The following is an 11,315-nucleotide window of genomic DNA, read 5'->3' on the forward strand; positions in this document are numbered from 1 at the left end:
GCTGATTTGTACTCGACGAGCTGGTAGTGAAGACAATGATTCATTTGTTATATATTTATCAATGTTTGTGTGTTTATGATGTGCGCGTGTGGATTTAGGAGCATTGTGTGATTGATTTCGTTTTCTGTATGATAAGGTTATGATGGGGGTAATATATTTTCCCCTCAATTGAAATTTGGAAAAATTTGTTGCTCATTTCTTTTTAAAAAAACTATATGAGAGATTTGGGGGCAAATATTGACAATAGATGTAATATTCGATAAAAATTGCCCATTTACGCTTCCTTCTTTCTTTTCTTTTTTCTTTCTTCCTGATTTATTGTAATGTTTTGGTTTGATGAAGATCCGGAAGCCATATCTGCCAGTAATACTCCGAAGCTCACAACAAGCGATGCCCTTCAGTATCTAAAGTCTGTGAAAGATATATTTCAGGATAAGAGGGAAAAATATGATGAATTCCTCGAAGTCATGAAGGACTTCAAGAGCTCAAGGTTGAAAACTTCTAAATTTGGGCTACTTTCATTGCTTGTTAATTGTTTCCCTTTACTTTAATTTTTTGTGTTATTTATTGGTTTTAGGATTGACACTGGTGGGGTTATAGCGAGGGTGAAAGAGTTATTTAGAGGGCATAGAGATCTAACTCTAGGGTTTAACACCTTCCTGCCGAGGGGTTACGAGATCAAGGTCCCTGAAGAAAAGAAGCCTGTAGAGTTTGAGGAAGCATTTAGTTTTGTAAATAAAATAAAGGTATGTGTTGATCTTTTAATTACTATTATTTTCAGATTTTATGTTAACCAGACCTTTCACTAGTCTTCTTTTGACTGCAGAATCGCTTCCAGTCCGATGATCAAGTTTACAAGTCATTTTTAGATATCCTAAATATGTATAGGAGAGAGAACAAGTCCATCCAGGAAGTTTACCAGGAGGTAAGCATAAGTTATTATGCAAAAACTATGGGTTGTGTTATTGGGCACAAAACTATGCTGTGTGATATTGATTTGTTTACTTCCGCAGGTGGCTATCCTTTTCCAAAACCACAATGATTTACTTGAAGAGTTCACACACTTTTTACCTGATACTTCTGCAGCAGCTGCTCCTCACGCATATTCTGGTAGAGCCTCTATGCGGAAGGAGGACAGGAGCTCCATGATGCCTTCAGTGAGAACTCCTTATGTGGATAAGGTACCTATGGAAGTTCCATTTTCAGGATTTTGTTTTGTATCTTTTATGTTTGACATTTGTCTCTAAGCGCCCAGCGATTTAATTTGTAGATCTCAGTTTCATCGATCGGGAGAAAGGAAGTACTTATTGTTTACATATGTTATCCTGTACTTCACACTTGTTGGTTGACTCCCTTTCTACCATTTACTCTACAGAAGGAAAGAACTTATTCACACGCTGATCGTGATCTCAGCGTTGATCGTCCAGATCTAGAGCATGACAGGCATAGACGGCGTGCAGAGAAGGAAAAGGATAAGAAGGAACATAGGGAAAGGAGAGACTGCGAGCGAGATGAGAAGAACATAGAACATGATAGCAAAGATATTGACAATTTACCCCCTAAACGCAGTAAACCTTCGTGCGGGGGTGATGAGTCTGTTACTGCACAGGTGCTCCCAAAAGGAGAAGGTGCTGAGAACTTTGGAACATATAGCATATCAACTTCATTTGATGACAAAAATGCCTGGAAGAGTGAGTCCTCTGCTTACCTTTCAATCAATAAATGCATTTGTGGATATCAGTGTCTACACCTAAGTAACGTTTTGATCAATCAATAAACACATTTGTTGATATCAGTGTCTATACCTAAGTAACATTCTGATCTGATGGGCCTCCTGTATGCATTTCTGCCAAGCCTCGCATACCAAAATATCAGTCTGATATGTATTTTTCTTTTCTTATTCTCATGCATTACTGATTTTATAATTTATGATTCTTCTTTGCCGTCATAAACATTACATTATCACTGCTATAACCTAATATGGGGATATATCTGTAGATTCATGATGCATGCTTGACACCTAGGTCTCTCTATATGTTATTTTCTTTTTGTTCGTTGTCTAAACACATGCTTGTTGCAAACCTGGTCAATCTTCCTGACAATTTTTGGACGTGAGAAAAAAATGAATGGACATTAAAGGCTCTATATATGCTTTTATCTTTTTTAACTACATAGCAGTGTCTTTAGGTCCCGTAGGCCATTTATGCTAATTATTCCTCCATTTCAACACCTTCTAGTATTCAGGTACTTAAGAATCTGAAATGAGCCCATGATTTTTGTTTATTAAAACGATTGTCAATTATGTTTGTTTGTATATGAAGGAGATAATGGGGATGAGGTAGGAGCTCATTTAGAATAAATGAGCTACAAAGAGATAGGGCATTGCCTTGTGGTGAGGTAATTCTTACTAGTCACATTGGAAGGTGCGGACCTCACCACTTCTATTTTTTGGTAGCTCATTCTAATGAGTGCGCAATTGTATGTTATATATTATTATAATATATATATATATATATATATAATATACTTTATATATATAGATTATATGGGTATCCTTGTCATAGGAGGGGATTTCCTCCTATGACGCCTTTAAAATCACATATTGAGCGACATTATGGCATGATCCGCTCTGTTGAACTTGCTCTCTACATATTCTAAAACTCCCAAACACACCCAAGTTTGGGGTGAATCGCGTCGTCGTTGTTGACCCTCCATCGAGCCATGTGAAAAAGTTCTATTCAATCAAAACCGTTAAAATTGATACGAGTGGATGAAGGGTCAAACGACGACGGATTCACCCCAAATTGGTTTTTGTTTTAGAATATGAGATCAAGTTCAACGGAGCGGATCATCCACATGATCGCTCAAATCATGTGATTTTAAAGGCGTCATAGGAGAAATCCCCTCCTATACAAGGATACCCATTAATCTCATATATATATATATATATATATATATATATATATATAGGATTAATGGGTATCCTTGTCATAGGAGGGGATTCCTCTTGACGCCTCTAAAATCACATGATTGAGCCGACATTATGGATGATCCGCCCTCCGTAGAACTGATCTACATATTCTAAAATCCCTTAACACACCAAGTTTGCGGGTGAATCGTCGTCGTTTGACCCTCCATCGAGCCATGCTGAAAAGTTTTATTCATTCAAAACCGTTAAATTTGATACGAGTGGATGAAGCGTCAAACGATGACGGGTTCACCCCAAACTTTGGTGTGTTGGGGTGTGGGTTTAGAATATGTAGATCAAAGTTCAACGCGAGGGATCATCCACAATGTCACTCAATCATGTGATTTTAGAGGCCGTCAAGGAGGAATCCCCTCCTATGACAAGGATACCCATTAATCTCATATATATATATATATATATATATATATATCTATATATATAATATATATATATATATATATATATATATATGAGGAAACGAGAGGTGAGCCGCAGCGTAGGAAATTCCTACGCTGCCAAGTGTATGACATATGAGCCCCCTACTAGTCACATCGTTCGTGGGGTTCACATGTCATACACTTGCAGCGTAGGAAATTTCCTACCGCTGCCAGCTCACCTCCCTTTTCTCACTATAATAATATATCATATATATATAATATATATATATATATATTATAAATTATATATATATGCTAAAAAACCTTCACCTTGTTTTTATTAAAAGTGTCATTCTGGTGAATTCTATCTTCAGTTTCAGCTTCTGAGTAAGTTATGTGTACATGATATCAAAGAAAGATTGTCTACCAACCTCCCATTGTCTAATTCATGTGATAATTAATAATGTACAGTTCTTTTGGTTTAACCAACTTATTGATGTTTAACTGACATTTTCATACAAGAACTGCCAACATTGTGTGCTTGTGAAACCTAACTGAGTTCTAAGCTACTTCATAGGTGAATCATGGTGTTTTAGACTTTTAGGGAATGGCTTTGGTATTTTCGAGGGCTCTTGTAATGTTTTTGTGCTTCTTATGTTCTGATGCATTGGTTGCTCTTGTTAATGATATTTGATTCACTTTTTTTAATGATTAATTGTGTGATGTCTATTTGTGTGTGTTGATTCTTTTAACTAGTGAAACTTAGTGATTCCTGTTTATAGTCTAATATTGTGGAGAACCAAATCTTACAGTAGATCTATGAACATCTTTCATGTGACAGTTATACAATAAATTTACTGTATCATTGATATGTCTATCAGGTGTTTACAGCCGAGAGTTCAATTTCTGTGAGAAAGTCAAGGAGAAACTGCATAATGCCGACACATATCAGGAGTTCTTGAGATGCCTTAACATCTACAGTCAGGAAATAATTAACAGAGATGAGCTAAAGCACCTGGTATGCCTTTGCTCATTTTAGTGTTGGTCTTTGGCTAAGTATTGTAATTTCATAATGTTGTCTGGATATCTCACTGTAAATTTTTGTTAATCATACCATTGTTATCGAGGCGCGCGCCCCGGGCACGGGGTGCTGTGGGCTGGGACAATTGCGCCCCGCACCAGAGGCGGGGCGCTGCACGCACACGAGGCGCGCGCCTCGCGTGTGCCTCGCGCGCGCCTCACGTGCGCTTGACACATGCATCATGTAATATACTCTTTCTTCTGTTTTTTTTAAATAATTTACATATTACATATTTACATCATGTAATGGACTCTTTCTTGCTCGTTGCTAATCCATTCTTCATCTTTTCATGTTTAACCTATAAAAAGGAAACAATAATTAGTAATTTAGTATACTTGTTTGCTAATTCATGTTTAACCTATAAAAAGGAAACAATAATTAGTAATTTAGTATACTTGTTTGCTAATTGTAACTTCTCTAATTAGCATGCTAACTAGACAATAATTAGTAATTTAGTATACTTGTTTGCTAATTGTAACTTCTCTAATTAGCATGCTAACTAGAAAACTATGAACATATAAATATGTAATTGTTACCTTCATTATCCATCTTTTCATGCTAACTAGCAAATAGCAATTAAGAATGCTAACTAGAAAATTATGAACAATCATGTTTGTTAATCACTTAATTGTTACTTAAAAATACATATATCATATTTTAAATAAAAATACATATTTCTTAAATGTTACTTGCTTGTTTTGTTTCATAGACTTTTGCTTATGTTAGAGATTATCTTGCATTCTGATTTGTGAAAATTTATGAACTTCTCTATGTTATGCATGCTAATTAATGCATGCTAATTAAGACTCTTTCGTGATTTAGTAGGTGAAACTATATTTCTTAGTCTTTTTATGTGACAATTTATAAACATGTTGCTTATATGCTTCTTTGTCTTATTTTGAAAAATATTAGTTTGAGTTGCGCGCCTCAATTCAGTGAGGCGCGCGCATCGTTGTGCGCCTTGCTCATGGTGCGCGTAAGGGGCCTTTGCGCCCCGTATTGCGCCTTGCGCCTCAATAACACTGAATCATACCCAACAACATTATATAAGATATTTCTAGCTCTTGCATGCTGTTTCCAGCCTATTCTAGTTGATTGCCTGTTATATTTCTTGCAAGTTATTTGTGGAATATGGTTTTTACGATGACGTATGGGTTATTGTCTAAAGCTTAACATGGGTTCAAATCCGACCTGCCATGTAGATAAATAGGATTTAAAAAGAAGTACCACTGCACGAGTTAATGATTTCTGCCTATGAAAAGGGCACTCAACTTGATAGAGTATAAAGTTGTAACCCTCTCCATAACTTTGGAGTTTTGTTGTAGTGTAAAGGATCCTTAATAAATATAAAGCACAAATTATATGGCTTCCTGTTTTATTTGATAAATTGGAGGTTTTCTTCTTTTAAGTCTTTATAGGGTTCTCAGCAAATGCTCCGTTTCTTCTGAATAGAGGGTATTACGCCCATGATGATTATCATAAGTTTTCTTTTGTTTCCTACAAGTGAAATCAATTGGCCACTATAATACCTTTAATGCTGTCGCAAACTTAAAACATTAATCATATATTTTCCTTTTTTTTGTTACCTGTTATCTGGTTTTCCTATAATATTTTGATGTAATACTTGTGATATTGCTCCCTCAAGCTGAAAAATATGTGCATAATTTTTCTATTTCTGTGACCTCTTATTTAGTGATCCCACGGAAGATCATGATTTCATACTACCTATTGAGACATTTTGCTTCTCATTTTTAGGTGAGCGATCTCCTTGCGAAGCATCCAGATCTTGTGGAAGGATTCAACGAGTTTTTGACTCATTGTGAAAATATAGGTAGGCTTATATGTCTTTTAGAGTTGTTTTTTTAATGGCTTCTTGATGCATTTTCTAAGTAATATCTTTATGCAGATGGATTCCTTGCAGGCGTATTCAACAAAAGTATGTAAAAATTTATTCATTTGTTATGTTCTTTTGATGATTTGAGTTACAGATCTTCTCAAAATGTGTATGCTAGCTTAAAACAATATATGATGAATAACACTGTTAGATTGAGCTTCCAATTTATTATCCAAAATGTATTGTCTGTGGTTCTGCACTAACAGAATTGTTTGGAATGTTTGGAATGAAGGTCCTATGGCTAGACCAGTTAAGATGGAAGACAGAGATAGAGAAAGAGAACGTACAAGAGATGAGAGGGAGAGAGATTGTGAAAGGGAGAGGGATAAAGAGAGGGAAAGACTTGATAAAGATGCTGCTTATGTTTCTAAAGAAGCAGCTGTTCACAAGGTTCCTTTGTTCAGTAAAGATAAATATAATTTGTGCAAACCAATATCAGAGCTTGACCTTTCAAATTGTCGACAATGTACTCCCAGTTACCGCCTGCTGCCAAAGCATGTAAGTGCCATTTCGGCCTAGGGTCTTAAGTGGATTAAAGTTGCCTTGCATGTCAGGGTAAGAGATGTGGTCTCAAGGCTGCTCATACCTGAAGGCCACAGCTCCTTCCCTACTTACACATTCATACAGAAGTCAACAAACTTAAAAGTTGTTTCACAGTTTGTTTTTCTGACTATCCGTTTATCTGATCTTTTATCGCTGATAATTGGCAGTATCCGATGCCTCCTGCGAGCTTTAGGACCGAACTTGGTGCATCAGTACTAAATGATGTCTGGGTTTCTGTGACTTCGGGCAGTGAAGATTATTCTTTTAAACACATGCGTAAAAATCAATATGAGGAAAGCTTATTTAGATGTGAAGATGACAGGTACAAATTGATGTCTTGCCAGTATTATTTTTACTGTGTACTTCTTTACTTGCTTAAACATTACTATTTTCTGCTTACAAATCTTTGACATTTGCTTTATGTTTGATACTGGAGTTGTTATCTATACAGCTGTGATTTTAACTGCCTCTTTTTACTGTCAAATGATGTTAGGTTTGAGTTAGATATGCTGCTAGAATCGGTGAATGCAACCACAAAGCGGGTGGAGGAGTTGATAGAAAAGATGCAGGACAATACCATCAAACCAGAAAGTCCAATTCGCATTGAAGAGCATTTTACCTGTATGTAGACTTCAATAGTATGATGCATATTGACTTTATTACAGTTCTATTCACATAAAGTATCTTTTTGATGTTTTAACTTTCCGCTGTCTTTAGCTTTAAACTTGAGATGCATTGAGCGATTATATGGGGATCATGGGCTGGATGTAATGGATGTCCTCCGCAAGAATGCTAGTCTTGCGTTGCCTGTCATATTGACTCGTCTAAAGCAGAAACAAGAGGAATGGTTAAGGTGTCGTTCAGATTTTAATAAGGTTTGGGCTGAGATCTATGCCAAAAATTATCACAAATCTCTTGACCATCGTAGTTTCTACTTCAAGCAACAGGATACAAAGAGTTTGAGCACGAAAGGTATATTAATTTCTGATAGGATATTGTAACTGAATACCGTGATCATGTAGTTGGTATTGTATATTGAAAGATCCATTGAGCTGTGTTATCGTGTGCTACTTTCCTGTGTGTTTTCCCAGAATAACCATAACACTTATGTACATAGCTGTTTTTAATTACTGTTCCACCTTTCATTTAATTGTGCAGCTTTATTGGCTGAGATTAAGGAAATTAATGAAAAAAAGCGAAAGGAGGATGATATGCTTCTTGCTCTTGCTGCTGCAAGCAGGCGGCCCATTGTTCCTAGCATGGAATTTGAGTATTTGGATCTAGACATTCATGCAGACTTGTATGAAATCATTAAATTCTCATGTAAAGAAGTCTGCGCATCTTCAGACCAGGTGGACAAAGTCACCAAGATATGGACAACCTTTTTGGAGCCAATGCTAGGTGTTCCTCCTCGACCTGATCGTGCAGAGGATGCTGATGATGCAGTGAAGACTAAGGGTCATGCCACTAAGGGTGGCCTAGTGAGTGTTGGGGAAAGCAACGGAAGTCCTGCTGCTGATACTTCTGTTGCTAATACCAAACAAACTAGCATCTATGACGCCCTTCCAGCAGAGCAAGGAAATTTGTCTAGGGTTAGGCTGGCAAATGGGAATACAACAGTTACAGAAAATGGTTTTCATGAAGCAGATAGACCTGCTCGTCAGAGTGATAAACATATTAGCACTCCATTTCATGGTAGAGGTCAGAACACTTCTCATATGGCTGATGAAATGTCTGGAGTGACTGCACAGGCTGCAGTGGATGTCTCTGTTGCCAGCAGAGGCGAACAAAGTCGTACTGGAGCGAACCCAGAAATTACCTCAGGTTAATACAGAAAGTGTTCAAATCTTTTATGTTTTTTGTTATTCCCTGTTTTGTAGACCAATAGAATTCTTTTTGTCATTTTGAAAGGGGCAAGTGCCACACCTTCAAAATCTGGTCAAACCGGAGCGGTCACAGTGCTTGAGCCTCGCCTTACCAGTGAAGTTGTACTTCCAGAGGTATCATTTGTACTCTAAGAATTTGTGGTATCATTCCGTTACCAATTAGAAGTTTCTAGATGTCATTCTCCTTTTTTCATTCCCTTGCATTTGTCCTGGAATATCATGCTGATAAGGTTAATTATCTCGTTCTTTATTTGCAATTATAGTAACCCAACCCCCCCCCCCCCCATCTCGGCGATCAATTGTTCTGCCATTCGAGTCAGCCAGAAGTCTTTGTTGTGTGTGATGTTTGTTATTGACTGCAATAACAAACATAAATGAACAGAAGCTACCATAATACTGGATTAGAATAGGCGTAAGGGTTGAAGGATAACGGGTGAGGTTTAAGAGGAAGTGTTATGTTGGTCAATCCTGGAAAGGGTGAACAAGAGTTAAAAGAAGGCTACTGATCTTTTTTGAGGGACAGTTTAAAGTTAATTCTTCTACATTTTGTTTTTCTGTTGAGCAAGGGTGATTAGCACTTTTTAGGTAAGTGGTCTCTTGGCAGGAAATAATTACGTAATATTATCTCAGTGATGAAGGAGGCAATGGTAACCTTTAGATGAAAACACACCTTTTATCATCTTATGCCCTCTGCTACTCTGTGCTTTGACGGGATGAGGAAGTGTTACCGTTCTTTAACCCATTCCCTAAATTTTTTGTTGTGCTTGGCGGGTGAGCTGACTTTAATGTGTTACCAACAGTGCTTTTAAGATTTACTTCTTTTGTCTGGTTTTCTTTGTATTCCTACATACAGTTTGGTTTTATATAGAAATGGAATTGCCATCATGTGTTTGGAGTCCACATGCATACCATTTTATGGATGGATTTGGTTGCAGTAAAGACTAGAAACTAAGTTGTTTGATGTATTGTTCATCTTATTTTACCGTTTCAATATGACTGTCTACCATAGATGGTTCTTTATATTGGGCTAAATTAGCAAACAAAACCTTGTGGAATACAGTTAAATATATTGGGGTATATATTTTACCCCTTGTTGACATAGGTGTGATTTATCCACACTGTAAATAGCTTTAATTATTTTTCCTGTGCATCTAGGAAGAGGACAGCGTGAGGCCAATTGCACCTGCAAACGATGGCAGTGAAGGCAACAAATCTCATAGACACCATGAAGGTTCTGGACCTTCTGCTGCTCACAGTAACTTTAAAGTTGAGAGAGAAGAGGGTGAATTGTCGCCAAATGGAGACTTTGAAGAAGATCATTCTGTGTCATTTGAAGACGGGCCAGATGTGCCTACAGTGAAGGATAGTTCAGCGAGCAGGCAATATCAAGGCAGAACTGGAGACGAGGCTTCTGGTGAGGCAGCAGGAGAGAATAATGCTGATGTCGACGATGAAGGTGAGGAGAGTGCCCAAAGATCAATGGAGGACAGTGAAAATGCGTCCGAGGCTGGTGAGGATGTTTCTGGCAGTGAATCTGCTGATGGTGAGTGCTCCCGCGAAGAAAATGAGGAGGAAGAGGAGGATGGTGACCAGGATGTCAAGGCAGAAAGTGAGGGTGAGGCTGAAGGAATGGCCGATGCAAATGATATAGACGGAGAAAATACATCCTTCTCAATCTCTGAGCGTCTCTTACATGCTGCGAAACCACTAGCAAAGCTTGTGCCTTCTGCATCACATGATAGGGAAGATGAAAACTCGCAAATATTTTATGGAAATGATTCATTCTATGTACTTTTTAGGCTTCATCAGGTCAGACATTTCTCTGCTTATTCTTTAGCAGTCATTCACAATTTACTTGTTAGCATAGTTGTAATGTACTCCCCCCCCCCCCCCCCTTTGGTGCAACATGTATGAAGGATTTTGTCAGCAAAGACAAATTCTTCAACAGCTGAATGGAAATGGAAATCTAACAAAGATACAAGCTCTCCTTGCCCCTATTCCAAGTATGATGCATGTTCTTGTTGTTTTCATCTGATAATGTTTCATGCGTGGGACATTGGCTTATCAGGCCATTAACTTTGATGGTGCAGATTTAAGAGCGCATTGTACAGCTTACTTAGTGGTTCTTCTGATAATACAAAGTTTGAAGATGAATGTCGTTCTATCATTGGAACTCAGTCTTATGTGCTTTTCACTTTGGACAAGTTGATCTATAAAGTCGTTAAGCAGGTATTTTCATGTGCTACTGTCCTCGGGCTTCTCAGAGATGTTATTAGCTGCAGATGTACTCATTCGTCTTTCTGTTTTAGCTTCAAGCAATTGCATCTGATGAGATGGACAACAAGCTTCTTCAGCTCCATTCGTATGAGAAGTCGAGGAAACCTGAAAGATTTTTTGATATCAACTATCATGAAAATGCCCGTGTCCTCCTCCATGATGAGAGCATCTATCGTTTTGAATGTGTAAGATTCATGGCCTTTTTCTTTTTGCAAATGTCATTGATTGAATGAAATGAAATTTAGCTTGTAGCTTTTGTTTGATGAAAATTGGAATCAATTTATGTAGA

At 37.5% G+C, this 11,315-nt stretch overlaps 1 pseudogene; it reads left to right on the forward strand.

Annotated features, from left to right (window-relative positions):
* The window catches only part of LOC109829019, a 13,345-nt pseudogene continuing 2,390 nt past the window's right edge, over nucleotides 361–11,315 (forward strand).

The sequence above is a fragment of the Asparagus officinalis genome, chromosome 1 (genome assembly GCF_001876935.1).
Source record: "Asparagus officinalis chromosome 1, Aspof.V1, whole genome shotgun sequence".
Classification (NCBI taxonomy): Eukaryota; Viridiplantae; Streptophyta; class Magnoliopsida; order Asparagales; family Asparagaceae; genus Asparagus; species Asparagus officinalis.